Below are 9,457 nucleotides of genomic sequence, written 5' to 3' on the forward strand. Positions count from 1 at the left end.
TCCCGTTTTTCCCCCATCGGATGATTTTAATGTGTACAAGTATATCCTTATTGGATGTAAAATATCGTCTGATTTACAGTATATTTGCTATGCTTTGTATACTGCTTTAATATTTCATAAATTTTAACTTCACTATTTGCTCATAAAAAAAAAAAGAAACATTTCCATATCTGGGTAAATAAGTTTGTAAGTAGTCCTCTTCTAGACTCGGAGAGGTAATATTTTGGTTTTCCCAACTTGTTGTTATTGTTTTATAAAGATGAAGGTTAATTAAATTCAAATTATTAAATAGCACTCTCGGCAACGGCCATATCACGCTGAAAACACCGGTTCACGTCCGATCACCGAAGTTAAGCAGCGTCGAGCGCAGTCAGTTCTTGGGAGGGAGACCACTTAGGAACACTGCGTGCCGTTGGCTTTTTCACTTTTTTTCCTCTTTTAAATTCCAATAGATATGAAAAAAGCAAACATATTTTCTTTTTGTTATTGTTTTAAAAAGATGAAGGTTAATTTGTCTCACTTAATTTAAATTCGAATTATTAACTAGCACTCTCGGCTACGGCCATATCACGCTGAAAACACCGGTTCTCGTCCGATCACCGAAGTTAAGCAGCGTCGAGCGCAGTCAGTACTTGGAAACTCTGCGTGCCGTTGGCTTTTTCAGTTTTATTTCCTCTTTTAAATTCCACCAGATATGAAAAAAGCAAACATATCTTCTTTTTGTTATTGTTTTATAAAGATGAAGGTTAATTAAATTCAAATTATTAAATAGCACTCTCGGCAACGGCCATATCACGCTGAAAACACCGGTTCACGTCCGATCACCGAAGTTAAGCAGCGTCGAGCGCAGTCAGTTCTTGGGAGGGAGACCACTTAGGAACACTGCGTGCCGTTGGCTTTTTCACTTTTTTTCCTCTTTTAAATTCCAATAGATATGAAAAAAGCAAACATATTTTCTTTTTGTTATTGTTTTAAAAAGATGAAGGTTAATTTGTCTCACTTAATTTAAATTCGAATTATTAACTAGCACTCTCGGCTACGGCAATATCACGCTGAAAACACCGGTTCTCGTCCGATCACCGAAGTTAAGCAGCGTCGAACGCAGTCAGTACTTGGAAACTCTGCGTGCCGTTGGCTTTTTCACTTTTGTTTCCTCTTTTAAATTCCACCAGATATGAAAAAAGCAAACATATCTTCTTTTTACCTCTCCGAGTGACGTATGTCACGGAGAGGTTCTAATTTCGACGTGTGTGTGTGTGTGGCTGTTGTTATTGACTAACACCCCACGTGACCGCGTTCGCAGTTTCCAAATCGGAGCAAACGTGTTCGCCATTTCCGAACTGCTTTCAAAAGTCTCGGAAATGGCTCCTCTAATTGAGTTCTCACACCACCATCTTCTGATCTTTGTCCATCCCACACGGACACCAGTCTGTACATACTGGCTTCTAATCACCACCATCTTCTGGTCTTCGTCCATTCCACTTGGACACCAGTCTGTACATACTGGCTTCTAATCACCACCATCTTCTGGTCTTCGTCCATTCCACTTGGACACCAGTCTGTACATACTGGCTTCTAATCACCACCATCTTCTGGTCTTCGTCCATTCCACTTGGACACCAGTCTGTACATACTGGCTTCTAATCACCACCATCTTCTGGTCTTCGTCCATTCCACTTGGACACCAGTCTGTACACCTGGCTTCTAATAACCACCATCTTCTGGTCTTCGTCCATTCCACTTGGACACCAGTCTGTACACCTGGCTTCTACTCCATCGTCATCGTTGGGTTTAAGACATTCGCGGCGATCAGCTAGGGTTACGAGAAACGTCTAGCCTCCCTAGGGTGGGATCACCACCAAAGGTTTTCGCAATTGCGGTTGTTCTTGCTTTTAGCTGTAGATCGACACCCTTATATACTACCTATTTGAGTAAGGCAAAGCAACCGGAGTACGCTTCATTTCAAACGCCAATATTAGTCAAGTCTCTCAAGAATGTCTAATTGTTCTTTATCAACGCGATGTAACGCTCAATAAGGCGAACAACTAACGAAGAAAATATTTAATATTAATTATATTTATTTTAATATTTAAGATAATCTAGTTTCTCAACTCAAAATTAAAACGGAAAGAGTTAAAAATTAGCCTATGTTTTAGTCTGTGTGTGTCCGTCCGTTAGTGCACCGCGTTAGCAGTTCGCTTTGTTTTGTGGAAAAAAATCCTACAAAACCTTAATATTTGGTTTTCTCATAATGTATAATTAATATATGGAAATATTTTTCGTAATTTCGATGCCTTTAGTGGTTTTGTAGCTATAAAGCTCTGTTTCATTTTGATATGCCAAGAATATTTTTTATTATTATTATTTGAAATCGATGTTTATATATTACTTAAGCTATACTACATCTGTTTATAGCATAATTTTTTCTAAAGTGATTTCAAGACGAACGCATCTATATTGGTCAAATGAACTTTTATTTGTCAATAGGCCTATCGAACCAAAAAGTAAACGCTTGGGTTTGGTTTTCGTTTCTGTAATACAGAGACATTAACGGTTCAGAGTGAGCCGAAAGTTAAATACACTTTTAAATAATTAGGCTTAGACTTTATAACCATGGTGGAAATCTGGGCCGCGTTCAGAAGAGCTCAGCGCTGTTAGCAGTGTCCTACAGAACGGGATTTTGTTATTGAATTTTGACGTCACGGTGCTCAGCGCTGAGCCAGCACGGTCTTCAAGGAAAATAGTCGGGTTTTTGGATAACGTGACGTAAAACGCGTAGTTCTCAGCTTGGCGAAAAAAGCATGGAGGAATTAATACAAATAGCTCTTGCTGATTATGATGGGACTAGAGCTATTTAATTAGCGTGAAACAAGTTGATCACGCGAGAAGTTTAAGAGACATGATAGTTTCTAATTTTAATTATAAAAGTTGTTGTTATCTATCTCTTAAAATATGTTATCATACAATTTTTGTTAAGCCTTGGTACCTTGCACGCTTTATTGCGCTAGCGTCATTTTTAAAACACCGATGACCGGAGAAAAGCTATGACGACAGAGCTCACAGGTAAACGTTTTCCAAATCCGCTGTCTTTTTTGGTGAGCTCTGCTGAACGCAGCCCAGATCAGAGAAAGGTCTGATCGCAATCGGATTATAGCTTCGTGTTTTCATGCTTTTTATGGTGCCCATTTACCTTCAGTGTGTGTGGCCACAAATTAGCTTTGGTGTTATGTAACGTTAACAGTCATGTTGACAAACTAAGAAAATCGTTGAGGTGAAACGAGAGGATAGTGTTTACATGGCAACCCTGTTGTGAATATGGCTTTGAACATAGAGGGTATACAGTTGAGGAGTAGAAAATTGGGCCCTTACAAACACGTAAAGGTAATATCACCCCAAAGTTTTATCTCTTCATTTCCCGTTTTTCCCCCATCGGATGATTTTAATGTGTACAAGTATATCCTTATTGGATGTAAAATATCGTCTGATTTACAGTATATTTGCTATGCTTTGTATACTGCTTTAATATTTCATAAATTTTAACTTCACTATTTGCTCATAAAAAAAAAAGAAACATTTCCATATCTGGGTAAATAAGTTTGTAAGTAGTCCTCTTCTAGACTCGGAGAGGTAATATTTTGGTTTTCCCAACTTGTTGTTATTGTTTTATAAAGACGAAGGTTAATTAAATTCAAATTATTAAATAGCACTCTCGGCAACGGCCATATCACGCTGAAAACACCGGTTCACGTCCGATCACCGAAGTTAAGCAGCGTCGAGCGCAGTCAGTTCTTGGGAGGGAGACCACTTAGGAACACTGCGTGCCGTTGGCTTTTTCACTTTTTTTCCTCTTTTAAATTCCAAAAGATATGAAAAAAGCAAACATATTTTCTTTTTGTTATTGTTTTAAAAAGATGAAGGTTAATTTGTCTCACTTAATTTAAATTCGAATTATTAACTAGCACTCTCGGCTACGGCCATATCACGCTGAAAACACCGGTTCTCGTCCGATCACCGAAGTTAAGCAGCGTCGAGCGCAGTCAGTACTTCGAAACTCTGCGTGCCGTTGGCTTTTTCAGTTTTATTTCCTCTTTTAAATTCCACCAGATATGAAAAAAGCAAACATATCTTCTTTTTGTTATTGTTTTATAAAGATGAAGGTTAATTAAATTCAAATTATTAAATAGCACTCTCGGCAACGGCCATATCACGCTGAAAACACCGGTTCACGTCCGATCACCGAAGTTAAGCAGCGTCGAGCGCAGTCAGTTCTTGGGAGGGAGACCACTTAGGAACACTGCGTGCCGTTGGCTTTTTCACTTTTTTTCCTCTTTTAAATTCCAATAGATATGAAAAAAGCAAACATATTTTCTTTTTGTTATTGTTTTAAAAAGATGAAGGTTAATTTGTCTCACTTAATTTAAATTCGAATTATTAACTAGCACTCTCGGCTACGGCAATATCACGCTGAAAACACCGGTTCTCGTCCGATCACCGAAGTTAAGCAGCGTCGAACGCAGTCAGTACTTGGAAACTCTGCGTGCCGTTGGCTTTTTCACTTTTGTTTCCTCTTTTAAATTCCACCAGATATGAAAAAAGCAAACATATCTTCTTTTTACCTCTCCGAGTGACGTATGTCACGGAGAGGTTCTAATTTCGACGTGTGTGTGTGTGTGGCTGTTGTTATTGACTTACACCCCACGTGACCGCGTTCGCAGTTTCCAAATCGGAGCAAACGTGTTCGCCATTTCCGAACTGCTTTCAAAAGTCTCGGAAATGGCTCCTCTACTTGAGTTCTCACACCACCATCTTCTGATCTTTGTCCATCCCACACGGACACCAGTCTGTACATACTGGCTTCTAATCACCACCATCTTCTGGTCTTCGTCCATTCCACTTGGACACCAGTCTGTACATACTGGCTTCTAATCACCACCATCTTCTGGTCTTCGTCCATTCCACTTGGACACCAGTCTGTACATACTGGCTTCTAATCACCACCATCTTCTGGTCTTCGTCCATTCCACTTGGACACCAGTCTGTACATACTGGCTTCTAATCACCACCATCTTCTGGTCTTCGTCCATTCCACTTGGACACCAGTCTGTACACCTGGCTTCTAATAACCACCATCTTCTTCTCTTCGTCCATTCCACTTGGACACCAGTCTGTACACCTGGCTTCTAATCACCACCATCTTCTGGTCTTCGTCCATTCCACTTGGACACCAGTCTGTACACCTGGCTTCTACTCCATCGTCATCGTTGGGTTTAAGACATTCGCGGCGATCAGCTAGGGTTACGAGAAACGTCTAGCCTCCCTAGGGTGGGATCACCACCAAAGGTTTTCGCAATTGCGGTTGTTCTTGCTTTTAGCTGTAGATCGACACCCTTATATACTACCTATTTGAGTAAGGCAAAGCAACCGGAGTATGCTTCATTTCAAACGCCAATATTAGTCAAGTCTCTCAAGAATGTCTAATTGTTCTTTATCAACGCGATGTAACGCTCAATAAGGCGAACAACTAACGAAGAAAATATTTAATATTAATTATATTTATTTTAATATTTAAGATAATCTAGTTTCTCAACTCAAAATTAAAACGGAAAGAGTTAAAAATTAGCCTATGTTTTAGTCTGTGTGTGTCCGTCCGTTAGTGCACCGCGTTAGCAGTTCGCTTTGTTTTGTGGAAAAAAATCCTACAAAACCTTAATATTTGGTTTTCTCATAATGTATAATTAATATATGGAAATATTTTTCGTAATTTCGATGCCTTTAGTGGTTTTGTAGCTATAAAGCTCTGTTTCATTTTGATATGCCAAGAATATTTTTTATTATTATTATTTGAAATCGATGTTTATATATTACTTAAGCTATACTACATCTGTTTATAGCATAATTTTTTCTAAAGTGATTTCAAGACGGACGCATCTATATTGGTCAAATGAACTTTTATTTGTCAATAGGCCTATCGAACCAAAAAGTAAACGCTTGGGTTTGGTTTTCGTTTCTGTAATACAGAGACATTAACGGTTCAGAGTGAGCCGAAAGTTAAATACACTTTTAAATAATTAGGCTTAGACTTTATAACCATGGTGGAAATCTGGGCCGCGTTCAGAAGAGCTCAGCGCTGTTAGCAGTGTCCTACAGAACGGGATTTTGTTATTGAATTTTGACGTCACGGTGCTCAGCGCTGAGCCAGCACGGTCTTCAAGGAAAATAGTCGGGTTTTTGGATAACGTGACGTAAAACGCGTAGTTCTCAGCTTGGCGAAAAAAGCATGGAGGAATTAATACAAATAGCTCTTGCTGATTATGATGGGACTAGAGCTATTTAATTAGCGTGAAACAAGTTGATCACGCGAGAAGTTTAAGAGACATGTTAGTTTCTAATTTTAATTATAAAAGTTGTTGTTATCTATCTCTTAAAATATGTTATCATACAATTTTTGTTAAGCCTTGGTACCTTGCACGCTTTATTGCGCTAGCGTCATTTTTAAAACACCGATGACCGGAGAAAAGCTATGACGACAGAGCTCACAGGTAAACGTTTTCCAAATCCGCTGTCTTTTTTGGTGAGCTCTGCTGAACGCAGCCCAGATCAGAGAAGGGTCTGATCGCAATCGGATTATAGCTTCGTGTTTTCATGCTTTTTATGGTGCCCATTTACCTTCAGTGTGTGTGGCCACAAATTAGCTTTGGTGTTATGTAACGTTAACAGTCATGTTGACAAACTAAGAAAATCGTTGAGGTGAAACGAGAGGATAGTGTTTACATGGCAACCCTGTTGTGAATATGGCTTTGAACATAGAGGGTATACAGTTGAGGAGTAGAAAATTGGGCCCTTACAAACACGTAAAGGTAATATCACCCCAAAGTTTTATCTCTTCATTTCCCGTTTTTCCCCCATCGGATGATTTTAATGTGTACAAGTATATCCTTATTGGATGTAAAATATCGTCTGATTTACAGTATATTTGCTATGCTTTGTATACTGCTTTAATATTTCATAAATTTTAACTTCACTATTTGCTCATAAAAAAAAAAAGAAACATTTCCATATCTGGGTAAATAAGTTTGTAAGTAGTCCTCTTCTAGACTCGGAGAGGTAATATTTTGGTTTTCCCAACTTGTTGTTATTGTTTTATAAAGATGAAGGTTAATTAAATTCAAATTATTAAATAGCACTCTCGGCAACGGCCATATCACGCTGAAAACACCGGTTCACGTCCGATCACCGAAGTTAAGCAGCGTCGAGCGCAGTCAGTTCTTGGGAGGGAGACCACTTAGGAACACTGCGTGCCGTTGGCTTTTTCACTTTTTTTCCTCTTTTAAATTCCAATAGATATGAAAAAAGCAAACATATTTTCTTTTTGTTATTGTTTTAAAAAGATGAAGGTTAATTTGTCTCACTTAATTTAAATTCGAATTATTAACTAGCACTCTCGGCAACGGCCATATCACGCTGAAAACACCGGTTCTCGTCCGATCACCGAAGTTAAGCAGCGTCAAGCGCAGTCAGTACTTGGAAACTCTGCGTGCCGTTGGCTTTTTCACTTTTATTTCCTCTTTTAAATTCAACCAGATATGAAAAAAGCAAACATATCTTCTTTTTTATATTGTTTTATAAAGATGAAAGTTAATTAAATTCAAATTATTAACTAGCACTTTCGGCAACGGCCATATCACGCTGAATACACCGGTTCTCGTCCGATCACCGAAGTTAAGCAGCGTCGAGCGCAGTCAGTACTTGGAAACTCTGCGTGCCGTTGGCTTTTTCACTTTTATTTCCTCTTTTAAATTCCACCAGATATGAAAAAAGCAAACTTATTTTCTTTTTGTTATTGTTTTAAAAAGATGAAGGTTAATTTGTCTCACTTAATTTAAATTCGAATTATTATCTAGCACTCTCGGCAACGGCCATATCACGCTGAAAACACCGGTTCTCGTCCGATCACCGAATATAAGCAGCGTCAAGCGCAGTCAGTACTTGGAAACTCTGCGTGCCGTTGGCTTTTTCACTTTTATTTCCTCTTTTAAATTCCACCAGATATGAAAAAAGCAAACATATCTTCTTTTTTATATTGTTTTATAAAGATGAAAGTTAATTAAATTCAAATTATTAAATAGCACTCTCGGCAACGGCCATATCACGCTGAAAACACCGGTTCACGTCCGATCACCGAAGTTAAGCAGCGTCGAGCGCAGTCAGTTCTTGGGAGGGAGACCACTTAGGAACACTGCGTGCCGTTGGCTTTTTCACTTTTTTTCCTCTTTTAAATTCCAATAGATATGAAAAAAGCAAACATATTTTCTTTTTGTTATTGTTTTAAAAAGATGAAGGTTAATTTGTCTCACTTAATTTAAATTCGAATTATTAACTAGCACTCTCGGCTACGGCCATATCACGCTGAAAACACCGGTTCTCGTCCGATCACCGAAGTTAAGCAGCGTCGAACGCAGTCAGTACTTGGAAACTCTGCGTGCCGTTGGCTTTTTCACTTTTGTTTCCTCTTTTAAATTCCACCAGATATGAAAAAAGCAAACATATCTTCTTTTTTTATTGTTTTATAAAGATGAAGGTTAATTAAATTCAAATTATTAAATAGCACTCTCGGCAACGGCCATATAGAGCTGAAAACACCGGTTCACGTCCGATCACCGAAGTTAAGCAGCGTCGAGCGCAGTCAGTACTTGTAAACTCTGCGTGCCGTTGGCATTTTCACTTTTATTTCCTCTTTTAAATTCCACCAGATATGAAAAAAGCAAACTTATTTTCTTTTTGTTATTGTTTTAAAAAGATGAAGATTAATTTGTCTCACTTAATTTAAATTCGAATTATTATCTAGCACTCTCGGCAACGGCCATATCACGCTGAAAACACCGGTTCTCGTCCGATCACCGAATATAAGCAGCGTCAAGCGCAGTCAGTACTTGGAAACTCTGCGTGCCGTTGGCTTTTTCACTTTTATTTCCTCTTTTAAATTCCACCAGATATGAAAAAAGCAAACATATCTTCTTTTTTATATTGTTTTGTAAAGATGAAAGTTAATTAAATTCAAATTATTAAATAGCACTCTCGGCAACGGCCATATCACGCTGAATACACCGGTTCTCGTCCGATCACCGAAGTTAAGCAGCGTCGAGCGCAGTTAGTACATGGGAGGGAGACCACTTAAGAACACTGCGTGCCGTTGGCTTTTTCACTTTTTTTCCTCTTTTAAATTCCAATAGATATGAAAAAAGCAAACTTATTTTCTTTTTGTTATTGTTTTAAAAAGATGAAGGTTAATTTGTCTCACTTAATTTAAATTCGAATTATTAACTAGCACTCTCAGCAACGGCCATATCACGCTGAAAACACCGGTTCTAGTCCTATCACCGAAGTTAAGCACCGTCGAGCGCAGTCAGTACTTGGGAGGGAGACCACTTAGGAACACTGCGTGCCGTTGGTTTTTTCA

The 9,457-nt window shown here is 38.6% G+C and overlaps 7 non-coding genes and 8 pseudogenes across 7 annotated transcripts; all 15 read left to right on the forward strand.

Annotated features, from left to right (window-relative positions):
- The first annotated feature begins 299 nt into the window (after positions 1 to 299).
- LOC149600861 (5S ribosomal RNA) lies at positions 300 to 418 on the forward strand. The gene has a single exon (XR_016378762.1). It is a non-coding gene; the product is annotated as a 5S ribosomal RNA (ribosomal RNA).
- A 136-nt stretch (positions 419 to 554) lies between these two features.
- On the forward strand, positions 555 to 657 carry LOC149600862 (5S ribosomal RNA; annotated as a pseudogene).
- A 122-nt stretch (positions 658 to 779) lies between these two features.
- LOC149600863 (5S ribosomal RNA) lies at positions 780 to 898 on the forward strand. Its single transcript, XR_016378763.1, has one exon. It is a non-coding gene; the product is annotated as a 5S ribosomal RNA (ribosomal RNA).
- A 136-nt stretch (positions 899 to 1,034) lies between these two features.
- LOC149600864 (5S ribosomal RNA) lies at positions 1,035 to 1,137 on the forward strand (annotated as a pseudogene).
- A 2,574-nt stretch (positions 1,138 to 3,711) lies between these two features.
- On the forward strand, positions 3,712 to 3,830 carry LOC149600865 (5S ribosomal RNA). The gene has a single exon (XR_016378764.1). It is a non-coding gene; the product is annotated as a 5S ribosomal RNA (ribosomal RNA).
- A 136-nt stretch (positions 3,831 to 3,966) lies between these two features.
- LOC149600866 (5S ribosomal RNA) lies at positions 3,967 to 4,069 on the forward strand (annotated as a pseudogene).
- A 122-nt stretch (positions 4,070 to 4,191) lies between these two features.
- LOC149600867 (5S ribosomal RNA) lies at positions 4,192 to 4,310 on the forward strand. Its single transcript, XR_016378765.1, has one exon. It is a non-coding gene; the product is annotated as a 5S ribosomal RNA (ribosomal RNA).
- Positions 4,311 to 4,446: 136 nt separating this feature from the next.
- LOC149600868 (5S ribosomal RNA) lies at positions 4,447 to 4,549 on the forward strand (annotated as a pseudogene).
- Positions 4,550 to 7,188: 2,639 nt separating this feature from the next.
- On the forward strand, positions 7,189 to 7,307 carry LOC149600869 (5S ribosomal RNA). Its single transcript, XR_016378766.1, has one exon. It is a non-coding gene; the product is annotated as a 5S ribosomal RNA (ribosomal RNA).
- Positions 7,308 to 7,443: 136 nt separating this feature from the next.
- On the forward strand, positions 7,444 to 7,546 carry LOC149600870 (5S ribosomal RNA; annotated as a pseudogene).
- A 122-nt stretch (positions 7,547 to 7,668) lies between these two features.
- Positions 7,669 to 7,771, forward strand: LOC149600871 (5S ribosomal RNA; annotated as a pseudogene).
- Positions 7,772 to 8,133: 362 nt separating this feature from the next.
- LOC149600872 (5S ribosomal RNA) lies at positions 8,134 to 8,252 on the forward strand. The gene has a single exon (XR_016378767.1). It is a non-coding gene; the product is annotated as a 5S ribosomal RNA (ribosomal RNA).
- Positions 8,253 to 8,388: 136 nt separating this feature from the next.
- Positions 8,389 to 8,491, forward strand: LOC149600873 (5S ribosomal RNA; annotated as a pseudogene).
- Positions 8,492 to 9,077: 586 nt separating this feature from the next.
- LOC149600874 (5S ribosomal RNA) lies at positions 9,078 to 9,196 on the forward strand. The gene has a single exon (XR_016377908.1). It is a non-coding gene; the product is annotated as a 5S ribosomal RNA (ribosomal RNA).
- A 136-nt stretch (positions 9,197 to 9,332) lies between these two features.
- LOC149600875 (5S ribosomal RNA) lies at positions 9,333 to 9,451 on the forward strand (annotated as a pseudogene).
- The last annotated feature ends 6 nt before the right edge of the window (positions 9,452 to 9,457 follow it).

This window comes from Phalangium opilio, unplaced genomic scaffold, assembly GCF_054372755.1.
Source record: "Phalangium opilio isolate 3A_F unplaced genomic scaffold, DU_Popi_V2 ptg000360l_1, whole genome shotgun sequence".
NCBI classification, from domain to species: domain Eukaryota; kingdom Metazoa; phylum Arthropoda; class Arachnida; order Opiliones; family Phalangiidae; genus Phalangium; species Phalangium opilio.